General features: G+C 32.0%; 1 long non-coding RNA gene across 1 annotated transcript; it reads left to right on the top strand.

Annotated features, from left to right (window-relative positions):
• The first annotated feature begins 755 nt into the window (after positions 1–755).
• On the top strand, positions 756–7,345 carry LOC107445950 (uncharacterized). The gene is made up of 3 exons (XR_001584330.3): positions 756–2,581; positions 5,747–5,852; positions 7,136–7,345. It is a non-coding gene; the product is annotated as an uncharacterized LOC107445950 (long non-coding RNA).
• Positions 7,346–13,555: the final 6,210 nt, after the last annotated feature.

The following is a 13,555-nucleotide window of genomic DNA, read 5'->3' as shown; positions in this document are numbered from 1 at the left end:
GAGATTCTTCTTTAACCTATGAACATATTGTGAAAATCAGTTGTGTGATTGAGGTCTAACGTAATTTTAAGTAAAATCTTATTTTGTTTGTTATGGAAAGTTGTCTTTGAAATGACATACAATTTGAAAACGGGATATCAATTACAGTATCGATAACTTAATATTAATATTTTCTAGTTAAAGTTTTGTCTGTTTAAAGTTTTGATTGATTGATTTTTATTTTTTATTACGCATAGACAGGCTTGTGTGCTCATTACAAAGTACAACCTTTGCCAAGAGTTGCTGTTGTTGTAGTTGTAGTTCATTTACGTCGCACTAGAGCTGCACAATGGGCTATTGGCGAAGGTCTGGGAAGCATCCCTGAGGATGATCTAAAAAAATGCCGTCGCAATTTTGATCCTCTACAAAGGGGATGGCAACCTCGCTTCGGAAGCCCGACGACCTGCATGCGAAGTCGAGCACTTTACGGTAGAACAGTTTAACACACACCCTCGGTCCTTAGGCAGACTAATCCAAGTAGTCACCCACCCGCTCACTGACCACCGCCAGTGATGCTTGACTTCGGTGATCTGATGGGTACCGTGTCTTAATGATGAGTTCACTGCGGGACCCTTTGTCAAGAGAGAGTACAAATTAGAATGGAACATCACAATTTGATACTACGAGATTCGAACCCGCTACCTCCAAGATACAGAAAGCATTTGGCCAAAGAACGAGATCGTTCTGCCAATTATTCGAGGATCCAATTAGATCCGAGGAATATTGATCGAGGACCAATTTTATTTGTTCATGTAGGACCAATTATTTCATGTAGTTACTCAAATAAATATGCGGGTTGATGACAAAAAAATAACATACAAACTATTGTCCTATAACATCAGAAAGGTCCTGCAGTCAAATCCCGGACAAGACATGGATATTCTCTCATTCTCTGTACTGTATGTTCTTACTGTAGGAGCAACGTTGACCCACCTAATATGGTGCCCCTGAAAGAGCGGCAAGGAATAGAATTCCGGAATAGCAAGTGTCAATCGGTAGAGCATTGAAAAAAAGAAGAAGAAAAAACTTTTGTTCTATAGAAGAACAGATGGCTCAAAATAGATAAACTATAAATCTAGGGCTACGGTGAGATTGGTACGGTTTGATCTGTGATTAAACCCATTATCACGGATTAATTTTTAAGTTCAGTTGAATTTTGGATTCAGAGATTTATTCAGATACGTATGCGGATTTGTGTACGAAATACTGAGAACCGCATGTAAACAACGCTCCTTAAGTTGATGAAAAAATAGCTTATTGATACAACCAGGGTCATGGTGGAATTCGAACCTGCTATATCCAGGTTTTACAGCATTTTGTGGTAGGGAAATATCCCCGATTAAGGAGGACTCTTTCTTTTTCAGATCTAAGCAAGGATCTCAGTTCCTTTTATGAATATCATGATTTGTTCATTCTGTAACGTACAACTTGCGCTGTTTCTTTTCCAACATTCACCTGAAACTGTGTGAAATGAATTGTTTATGAACATGGGGAAGGTACTTTATTTACGTCATCTCTAGAACTGCTGTAACGACTCTAATGGGCTATTGGCGACGGTCTCAGCAGCATCTTTAATCATGATTCGAAGACAGGCCATCACAATTTTGCTTATGTGCAGTGAAGATCTCATTAGTAAGGTGAATTTTTCAATTTATATATAGATCTGAAGGGGAAGGCAATTTTCTCCAGATCCCTGTTCCCAACGCACTGCTCAGCGACCGACCACAGGACTTTCGATTCAACAGATTTTATGAGTACGTACATCACAATACTCGATCAGTCTTAGCGGAGACGAGGATTAAACCCCGGCCCCTCCGGACCAGAGTTCAATTCTCTAACCACAAGGCTACCAAGTTCAATGTATGTGGTATTCCAAAATTCAGCCGACAAATTCAATGGGATGATAAAAGATATTTGGAAGATGAAGACTTGCCATTGGATATGGAGTTGTAAGTCACATTGACCGAGTGAAAATCACGAAAATCCTAAGCAAGTTGTGATGTCATGCTCAAAAACATTCACACAAAAAAATTATTATTAATTTATGACAAGAAATGTTTGAAATGGAACTCAATGATGCCATTGCATGGGCAACAATGACATAAAAAGGTTTTCCGTGAGTACCCGAGGAAGCCAGGTGTGTTTTCACACTCCGCTTTTCGTTTTCTCTAGATTTAGAGCTTGCAAGCGTTTTCCGAAATTTTCATCTCTCAACGTGGTTTGAGACAGCATGTTCTATGTTAAATTTTCATGCTCTTGATTCCTCCCACTCACAATATTTTATAATTCAATTAATACAAAAACCAAACTCAATTCACCACAAATGGAGAAATGTTTAACTTCGTTACATCTGAATAAAGCTAAAGCAACTTGGAAAATACAAATAATGTGACTTAGACTGACAATCGATAATTTCGGAACTATAACCGAGCACCTTCTTCAGGGTCAAAAGATAGAAAATAAATCGTTTTTTCGACGCTGAAGATGAAGTTTCATTACAATACAGAAGCAATTATATAAGTTAACCCTTTGTAAGGTTGCGGTAAGTATATTTCCCACGACTTTCATTTCTTTTCAATTATTATTGAACTGCTATTTTCTCACTTGTGAGTTGTGACTACTAGGGCTACTTAGGGCTTTGTTTAAACAAATATGGGCAACAGTAAAGATTAGCGAAAGTCAAGAGAAGCGAGCAGTTCTGGACAGCTTTCTTTTATCTTGTGTGTTACGTGTTCATTCATTTCGTAGGTGAGCTTTTTATTCTGGATACAGCTTGAAATGCATGTTTAAGGAAATTGGCATAACTGGAAATGCGTGTTTTAGAAAGTAGACATTGCTCGAAACGTGCGTTTCTGAGAATGAGCACAGCTCGAAACGCGTGCTAAAGAAAATGAACCTAGGATTTTTCTAGCTGATTCTATTCTATATATATATATATATATATATATATATATATATATACAGTGGTGGCCAAAAGTGTGGACATTTTTTGTAAGTTTCATGCTTTTCAACTTTGTGTGCCTGTAGAATATATTAATTTTCCCTTAAATACAAAAGCTTGCATATCAAATTGAAGGTAATTTAATGTAAAATTAAATAATAAATGCAGTATTACAATATCTGCATTACAAAAAAAGTTATGCAACTAATAGTAAGATCTATCTTAGATTTGCTTTTTTTTAAAGTGATACTTACAGAATCAATACTCAGTAGGATAACCCTTATTTTTTAAGACAGCTTCACAGCGTCTTTTCATCGAGTGAACGAGTGTTTGGAGTTCATCTTTCGCAATCACATGGTGCCAAGAATCAATTATAGCTTCAATGAGTTGTCTTTTATTGGATGGACGTTTTTGTCGTTCAAGAATTTTCAAACGTCGCCACAAATTGTCAATTGGATTGAGATCAGGGCTGTTTCCTGATCATGGTCATATATCTATGCCTTTATTTTGAAACCATGCTTTGCATACTTTTGCTGTGTGCCATGGAGCTGATCCCGCTGAAAAATAAATGGAGCGTTGTGGAGGAAGAGATCCCTGACGGAAGGTATCTATTTTGATCTCAGGACAGTTTCGATGTATTTTTTGGCAATCACTTGAATTTGACCCACACCATCTGCAGACTTGCATGCCCAAATCATGACATTTGTTGGGGTTTTTGTAGTTGCTTCAATGCATACAGGATGAAGTGCTTCACCTTCTCTACGTATGACGTATTTTCTACCATCACTACCAAAGAGGGATATTTTACTCTCATCGCTCCAGATTACTTGCTTCTATTGATTTTCTGGCCATTTAATGTGTTCTTTTGCCCACTTAACTCGTTTTTCACGTTGCTTTTGATTTAGATATGGCTTATTCTTTGGAATTCTAGCTTGCAGTCCATTTCCTGATAACCTTCTTCTTATTGTTCTTGAACTTACTGCAATACCCGCTGCATTCAATTCACATCTAATGGCATATGATGAAATTTTTCCATCTTGAAGGCAAAACCGCTTAATTTTTCTATCGGCAGTAGCACTTGTGCATTTTTTTCAGCCTGATTTGGCATCCTGATAGCCAAAAAATACATCGAAACTGTCCTGAAACTAAAATTGATACCATCCATCAGGGATCTCTTCCCCAACAACGCACCATTTATTTCTTAGCAGGATTCAGCTCCATGCCACACAGCAAAAGTATGCAAAGCATTGTTTTAAAATAAAGGCATAGATATATTACCATGGCCAGGAAACAGCCTTGTTCTCAATCCAATTGAAAATTTGTGGTGACGTTTGAAAATTCTTGTACGAAAAAAACGTCCATCCAATAAAAGACAACTTATTGCAGCTATAATTGATTCTTGGCACCATGTGATTACGAAAGATGAACTCCAAACACTCGTTCACTCGATGAAAAGACGCTGTGAAGCTGTCTTAAAAAATATGGGTTATCCTACTAAGTATTGATTGTGTAAGTATCACTTTAAAAAAGTGCAAATCTGAGATAGATCTTACTATTAGTTGCATAACTTTTTTTGTAATACAGATATTGTAATACTGTATTTATTATTAAATTTTACATTAAATTACCTTCAGTTTGATATATAAACGTTTGTATTGAAGGGAAAATTAATATATTCTACAAGCACACAAAGTTTAAAAACGTGAAACTTTCAAAAAACGTCCAGTCTTTTTGGCCACCACTGTATCTATATATATATATATATATGTGTGTGTGTGTGTAATTAGTTTTTATTGAAAACATATTATAAGTCAACAGTTTTTTTACAAGGTTGCCATGGGTACTCTAAATTTGTAATAATGGTTATAAATTAACTTTTATAGAAATCAAGATTTTTAAAACCAATTAATCATTTAGTGTTCTGTATATAAAGAGTTGTCTGAAAAGATATGGAATAAACATTGTCACTCCGACCCGAAGTCCGGGCATGATTATGCTTAGTGCTTAAAAAAAGTAGAGAGAAGTAAATACTAAGTTCCTCATCTAGTTGTAAAATTTGAGTTCATTTTTTGCACTTTTTGATTTGTTCATTTTTCTAAACATACATTTTGAGCAGTGTCCCTATTTTTAAAAACGCATTTCAAGTTTGGATCATTTTTCTAAACACGCATTTCCAGCTGGGCACTCAATAAAAAACTCGCAATCCATCTGATTACTTCTCATAAAGTTTATTTGTAATTATAAATACAGAATTTTTTGAAAAGCAGAGAAGATTATTCCTCTATTCGATTATTGAAAAGCAGAGAAGCTCATGTTTATGGCCAATTCTTTACAGTTTGTAAATTTTTGAATATCCCATTAAACTTCTCACCAAAAAAAGTATCTAAGGAATGAAATTTATTTTAAGTAATAAACTAAATGAATTTCTTTTTTCTACCTCAATCCCAAAAATATTTTGACATAACATTAATAGCACAAAAAAAAACTTATAAAAAGCTAATCGCCCTTTTTTACGTCGTTTCAGCTCAATTCAATCTGCAGCTTTTTAATCGATCTTACCCTATCGTCAATATCATTACTTAATTCTAGAACATGATGAGTTCAATGTACTGTAAAAGCACTAATTCCAAAAGGAAATTCACAAGTTTAATTTGATAATATTATTTTTTTACTGAAATTAAAAGTACTAATTTAGATTTTTTTCAATGTATATAAAAATATGAGTTTTGAAAATTTTAAATGCAAGAAATAAAAATTTTATTGCAGGTAGCCTAATATAAAGTTTCTTTTGTGTCCTTTACTGTTTTCATTTACCTGAATCGTTTTTCTCGAGTTCAGCATGATCTAAATAGAGGAAGTACCGTTACACTTAGTGAGTAAACTCTAAACCAAAGTTTAAGTACTTTTATCATCATAAAATTTTTTTTATACGGATTTCATTGTGGTGAAGAAAAGGTATTTTCTTTTTTTGACGTTTGGTGGACAACTTTGCTCATAGTTTAAGGCAATTTATAGAGGAAAAAAAAAGATAAATTATTAATTTTAGGCTCATTTAATTTTAAACCTCATTTAATTTTTAATAAGTATATGAGTCCAAGAATGCGTAAAACTATGAGAAAAAATAGTAAATGAAAATAATTGAAAAGCGTATAAAAAGAAGAAAAATAAGCTCTGTAATTTTTATATTTAATAAATTAACCCTAATAAAACAATTGGAGATATAGACAAGTACCCGATTGTATTTCAAGGAAATCCAACCGAACCTTCAATTCTGGGACCGCCCTTCTGTAGCCTAAAGTTACGCATTACTTCGCCTTAGAAGTCTTTCCTTTACTGAATCAGGTGCTGAATGCTTTACGGATTTGATATTTCGTGGAAAACTTTGTCCATAGTTTAAGGCAATTTATAGAAAAAACAATAAGAAAATTATTTATTTAAGGTTCATTTAATTTTAAACATTTAATCACTAATTATTTAAATTACTTAATTATAAAACAACTTAATTATTTAAATTATTTAATTATTTGAATTACAGAACCAATGCATTTTTAATCTAATTTGAATTAGTGGCATTTGAATTAGTGGCTAATGACATTTAATGTTACTGCCTAAACGTTCTTGTTGAACTTGTGACATATATTGCAAAAACATTTTTTTTCCAAGATTTTGAAATCTGGCATCATCGTCAAGCACTTACATTGCTACGTATTCAGTGTTTTAGCCTCAAATCATATCCTTCAAATAACATTAAATAAATAATATAAATTTTTTTATTACGAAAATGCATAAAAATGCTAATAATGCTTGCTGTAAGCGACGTTATATCAATAAAGGTTAAAATGGTAGCCAGTTAGATAAATAATTAGATTGTTCTAAATTAAATGGTTATCAAAAGCTTAAACAGAAAAATTGCAACAAATTCATGTGACAGGGCAGAAACTTTTCTCCCTAAGCTTCTAGGTTTTCGACAGATAGTGCTGCAAGATGTCCTTTCTACTTTTTCTACCGTGGAATGTATAATTTCGTTTTAAAAATACAATACGTTATTGCAGCTGATAATAGAAATTTCAAAAATAATGCAATTTTATTTCATTTCATTGAAAGATGTCGAAAAATTTGTGTGCGATTTTCAATTATTTTTTTTGTAATTTGCAGGTTTATGATCTGCAGCACCATATGTTGGAAAATATTTGAACTAAATCGAGGAACCCTAACAAGAAAAAAAAAGGATGCCCAGTAACATGAATTCGATGCAAGATTTTTTTCCTTTTCTTGTGCTGTACATTTCTGAATCTGCAATATTATCATTATCACTAAAATATTAAAAGTATCTTTAAAAGATTTTGTATAAAAGAGAAACTTATACATTTTTAGTATAATTCTTCAAAGTCAACCTCTATGTTACAAGGAAATATATTTAATACCAATTTAAAATTTGTGCAAAGCACTATATTTTAGAAATAACAAACGAAGCAGAAAAGACACTTTTATCATCCTTACAAAGTTTTTTTAATTAGGAAAATATATCAAAGAAAAGAAGTATCACCTTTGTTTGAAAAACAATAATGAAACGCTTTGATTTTTCTCCTCAATCTAAGAAAATATTTTTAAAAGAAACAAATTCTGATGAGAAACTTTTTGAATGGATTGGGATAAATCTGATAAATTATGAAGAAATTGAAATAGGTAGTTTTAAAACAACATACGGGCTTTTGAATGTTAGTCTAAGGATTTTGAAGTTACCGATTCAATCACCTATTCAACTATTTCAACAGAATTCAGTATTGAATAGAAAATTTCTCATTAAATCTTATACTTTAATTTAAATTTCTTTGTAATGAAAACGAAGTCCTTACGGTTACAATGTGATGCACTTTTCTATAATTTTGAAATTCTTTTATCAGAGTTTAATATAATATAATATAATATAATAAAAAAAATATTATATAATATAATATAATAAAATATAATATAATATAATGTAATGTAATATACTGCTAAATTATTAAAAGTATGAAATAAAAATTATGAAAGCAATTAATGTAACGATTTTTTTAAATTGAGGGTAGCAAAGTAAATTATGAAAAAGTATTTTTAAAAAAAAGTTGCAAAACTGCCTAAAATATACGACACAATTAGTCTTTTAAGGAGTAAAAACACGCATTATATACAAAAGAGGGCATTAAAATGAAAGACATAAAATTTTAATTTTTTACTAGAACTATTTCTTCTACATGTTTCGTACACTATAAGCAAGTGTGAACTTTCCTCCATGAGTTTAATTCATTATTTAAATAAATATGAAAGTGTCAACCTTAACGCATGTAAAGCTGATAGCTTTGGCTAAGGGTAAATAATAACCCTAGAGAACAAAACTTTTATTGCATGTATACAAATAGTTGATCTTGCCTAACTCGGGTGTGGGGATTTTAAAACTGAAATTAGTTCTGCTCCAAAAGACAGAAATTTCGTAAATGACCTTTTTATTTAATATTCTCTTTCTGTTCAGAACCAAACAAAGAATTAGTTCATTATTGGGAAGCATCTCAAGCGGCGTATAAATACATTTACATGCTCAGATATCTATGTAATTTTAACTCAGATGATTTGCCATAACTCTTCTAGAAGTTTATCGCAACTTTTATGAGACCCCTTATTATGTATAACGTCTTTAAATTTGTACATTTTCACAAAAATAGACTAAAATAAAAATGCCAAATAGAAAAAAAAATGTAACTTGGAGAGAGAAATCAATTACAGATTTGAAATCAGCGACTTAAAAGTATCTAAGATCTGATAAAAAAAAATTCTTGCAACAGTGAAAACAAAGTTCACAATTTAATTTATAAATAATTCGTACTCCTGATATTTCCTTCAATTTTCATCCCATTCGGTAGAAAATTCCTAAGCATAAGTACATCTAATGTTATTTCTTTAGTTTATAAGTAGGGTCATTTTTAATGATTAATAAAACGTCAACGTTTTTATAGAACAAAAAATATTAATAATAATAAAATAAAATCTAACTAAGAGCGAAAAATTCAGCAATGCTCTTTAACCAGTTAAATTCTGAAGTAAATGTGATGAAAATAGAAGGCTAAAACTGAGAATTTTTATCGGGTGTTCTTAAAAGCCCATATATATACACTTTGGTTTTCTATAATAAATTGTATTAATTTGCTAAAATATATATTTGCGAAAGAGGCATGGCGCTTTCTCGTATGCTACACTCGAGATATCCACTATCAGCTTTAATCTCTTTTCGTAATCAGAGAACGTAATTTTCATATATTAAAAAGCATAAAAATGATGGGAAATATTTACAGTACTCTTTTTGGAAGAGTAACTGAACTAAAACCTCGTTCTGAAGAAGATATTATGCATTATCACGTCAATTTACTTCAAATGATAATTTTCGATTTTAATCATTTTCCTGTTAAATGATTATAAAAATCATCAGTCCTATTTTAGACACCTTGTAAGATATCAATAAAAAATTTTAGATATTTGTTATGATTTTTTTTATGAATTTCGTTAACTTGTCCAAATATAGTAGTGCATATTAAAAAGATAGAGCATGGTGAAGCTTTTCTGTTTGCTGTACACGAAATGTCCACTAACAGCTTCAATCACACGTCGTAATTGGAGGACATGGGTAAGAGACATACAGTGCCCTCTATCGGAAAAATAATTTAGCTAAAGTTCTCGAAGTCCTGAAGAAGATAGTATGGTTTATCACATCAATTTACCGAAAGTATTATTTTTATTTTCTTGTTAAATACTTTTGCAAACTGTTCTATTTTAGACACCCTGTCTCATATCAATAAAAAATTTCAGATATTTATCATAATTTTTTTCCTTAAGTTTAGATTTTTTTTAAAAAAATAAAATAAGTACGTATATTACTTATTTTTAAATAAAGTAGGTAGCACGGCATAATATGAATGATATTTTAATGTATGAGTAAAGTATAAAATATAAAGGCATATAAAAATTATTTAAATTTGAGTTATTTGATCGGAAAATGAATATTACGACATAAATATTATAATATAAATATTCCTGACAAAAAAGAAAATATTTTGATATCAAAACATAACATTTCTACAGCACGTAGGGACAAATGTTGCTGATTTCTATAAATATTTTCTTATCGTAAATTCACGAAAAATCATAGAATTGAATTGTTTCCGGATCGAGACCCTATTGCAGATAAAGAGTCTTTAAGCAATTCATGCATGCAAAAGATAAAATAATGTATATAGTAAAAGAAATGTTTTATATATTTTTTCAAATGCTCACGAGTAAGATTTTCTATTTGTTTGTTTGTTCAGCTTTTTGAGCATAGAGAAACACGCGCCTCAGGCTTGCAAAGTGTCATATGCAATCCTCTTTGTTGCATATTTCGGATTTTATTTTTCTTTTCAAGCATGAGGTACGCTAACATTGCATAGATTTGTAAGAATCATATTTTTACAACGATTTTCGTTATCGGTGTGGTTCTCCTTTTCAATATCTCACATCTTCTTCCTAGATTCAAATGGCTCGAGACGAGCGAAAGAAGAAAAAGTGGAAAAACAGAAAGGAATAACACCTCCCACAAAGTTTTTCCTGCCCATGCTTTGGAAAAGAATGATTGCTAAAATAGAATGCGTAAATATTTCCTACTTCCAACAATGGATCCGGATGAAAAATATATTTCGAATTCTTTGTTTCAAGTTTCAAAACACATTTTCTTTTTTTTCTTCTCCTTGTTCTATTTCTTTTTTTGAGCTTAACAAAGCATCAGCATATCAAAAACAGAATAGCAAGCGGTACCAATAACGTTTCGATGCTGACATCAACTCGACAGTAGTTCTTTTAGACGCTGCAAGTGTACTACAACAAAAGGAGCTACACCGCATAGTTGTATGAAAGGCTCTTTTGCGAGTGAATGCTTTATTGACGTATTGCAAAAGTACTTCTTAGACTTAGCCCAGCTGTGGGCTTTTCTCACGCCTTTCTGACGGCAATTTTTTTGTGTTTTGGTGTTGATGGGTGTATGCATGTGCTGGTTTGTGTTTTATTTGCATTGCTTTGAAAGGACCTGTCACTCTTCGGTGAAAAGAAATCGATGTAAATTATTCCTCATTCTCCTAAAAATTTTCGCATAAAAGCCCTTCTCCTCGTGTTTTGCAACTTAATGGCACTAAAGTTCTCAAGTAAGAAATAAAAGAATTTTTGATAAAAAAAATAACAAAACAAAACCATACTAAACAAAAGAAGGTGTTTTAACTGGTGAGAAGAATAAAGAGAAACCAAAATAAGGGATGATCTGGCAATTTGTATAAGGATTTTTTTTTCTTATTATAATGAGAGCAAACATTCTCCTCACGGAGGTAATAGTAAAGACGCAACTCTTAAATTGTTCAGGTGATTAAAAAGTGGTATGGTAATGATTGAAACAACAAAACAAATTTAGCTAGTTTTACATCTAATTTATTCAAAGGTTGAAAACTATTTTTTAAGAAAGCACTTTTTTGGTAGTTTGTTTCTGAAATTCAATGAAAGAGAGCATCTCTATTCCGACTAGGCACATCTTTCATGTTAAGTAATTTATTTTAGATGGATTAAGAAAAAATCTTTACTATTTATTCATCGCATTAAGTATATCGTTGCAATACGCTATTTCTTTAAGAAAAATGGTGATGTAATTTAAGTCTCTAATCTAATGATCACACAGAGAAATTTAAGAGATGTCGCAGCTTTTAAAGAATAAAAAGTAGTTGGATTATTTTGTACACCGTTTCGGCTGTCAGAAGGCTTTTTCTCTGAAACTTTAGTGCAGCAGCTGATTAGCTTTTTTTTCATTTTATCCATTGAATTGAAATAGGTAAATAAATATATCCAATTATTTAAAGGAAAACAAATGTCATGCGTCAGATCACACTATCGAAGCGTGAAAATCGTTCAGGTACAGTAATTTAAGTTTTTGCTTCGGAGAAAAGACGGTAAAATTTTTTCGCATCTCTAACTCATCAAGAGAGAAAATTTCCCTTCTAGTTTGTAAGTGCATATGCTATAAGACAGCTAAATTAAGTAATAAATTTGACATTTACTTTGAATCTTGTGTCTTAGACTATCATTCCAACTTTTGCCTGCTCAATTTAAACTTGCTGAAGAAAATAATAGATAACGAAAATTTTTAGAAACTTCAATTTTTAATAACCAGGTAAAAATATTTCTAAAATTTGCTAGACTAGTAAAGAAGCTGGTACAATCTATTTTTAAAATCGGGCATGGCATTGTGATTCTGCAACTGCTACCTAGTATTTTTTTCCCATTATAGGCAATAACAAATGATATCAGATAAAGTACTCAGTTCACATATAATAGGGCATTTATATTGCAATTTAAACAGTGGTTATGGTCACCAAATATTGAAGGAAAAAAAACATAGGCTAAATATATCTCGAATTTTATTCCCCCCAGAAATATTGAAAAGTATTATTAATTAAATTGTAACTCTGTCTGTGATTTGATAATCTTCAGGTTAGGTTGAGTCCATCAAACTTTAACGTTTTTACAACTCGGAGATGATTTAATCACGCAAATCAGCCTTTTTAATATTATTTTATAACCAGTGTTGAACATACGACCTAATCCTGAGTGTACGACTTTTAATGTTCAATTCTACAACTTTGTAATTTTGGACCAAACCCTGAAGACAAGAAAGCAATTGGATCAATCATTAGGATAAACTAGACTTTGTGTAGGACTTGCTGATGGGACTAATAGGCATTTGCGTTAAATGAAGAGGAAATCCATGAAATCCTCCGATGGTAAGCCTCATGGTAAGGAGACCCATGTTCCGTTTACCACTGAGAATATTTAATGAAAGAAATGTAGTTTTTGCGAGCCGGAAGCAGAATTCGTATCAATCAGTTTAAGCTGGGATTCGAACGAAGGGGACCACCACGGCTCAAAGCAACCAAATTGCAGATGTCCTAATGTTATTTACTCTGCTTTTCTAGCTTGCCTAATGGGTTCAAATCAGGTGATTTGTGAATGCAATAGGTTGTAAGATTGTTTATAAAACGAATCTTGTATTTTGTCTGCCCAATGAAATTTGCTTTGCCATTTTGAAAAACAGTGGTATCAACAACATACTCATGGAGATACTGAATGAAATGCCAGACAATCTAGAATGATAAAATAAGCATGATGGTTTAAGTAAGTAGTTACTTTCAGGGAGCATGCTTAGTCGATAATTCAAGTATACCAGCAAAACATAACAGAACCACTCCGGCTGAAGCCTAGCTTCTTAATTTCTCATAGAGTGTCTGATTTTTCCTTTTCTTTTCTCGGTGAGTTTAGGATAAACTTCTTCGGAATGAAAAAGAAGAGCTTCCTCATGCCCGCACATATACGTATTAGTATACGTATTAATACGCAATGTAATACGAGAGTAGCGAATTGAGATGAAATCCGTTTGATCATGGGCGGTAGGAGTAAAAAATGTTTGCCTCATACATGCTACTGCGGGTCGAGAAGAGAAAATTAAGTGATCACGTATCATTGACTCGGATGGGTAAA

This window comes from Parasteatoda tepidariorum, chromosome 11 (genome assembly GCF_982258835.1).
Source record: "Parasteatoda tepidariorum strain Cologne lab strain chromosome 11, Ptep-v5.0, whole genome shotgun sequence".
Classification (NCBI taxonomy): Eukaryota; Metazoa; Arthropoda; class Arachnida; order Araneae; family Theridiidae; genus Parasteatoda; species Parasteatoda tepidariorum.
The sequence above is the reverse complement of the archived record's forward strand: the minus strand, read 5'-3'. Positions and strand labels throughout refer to the sequence as shown.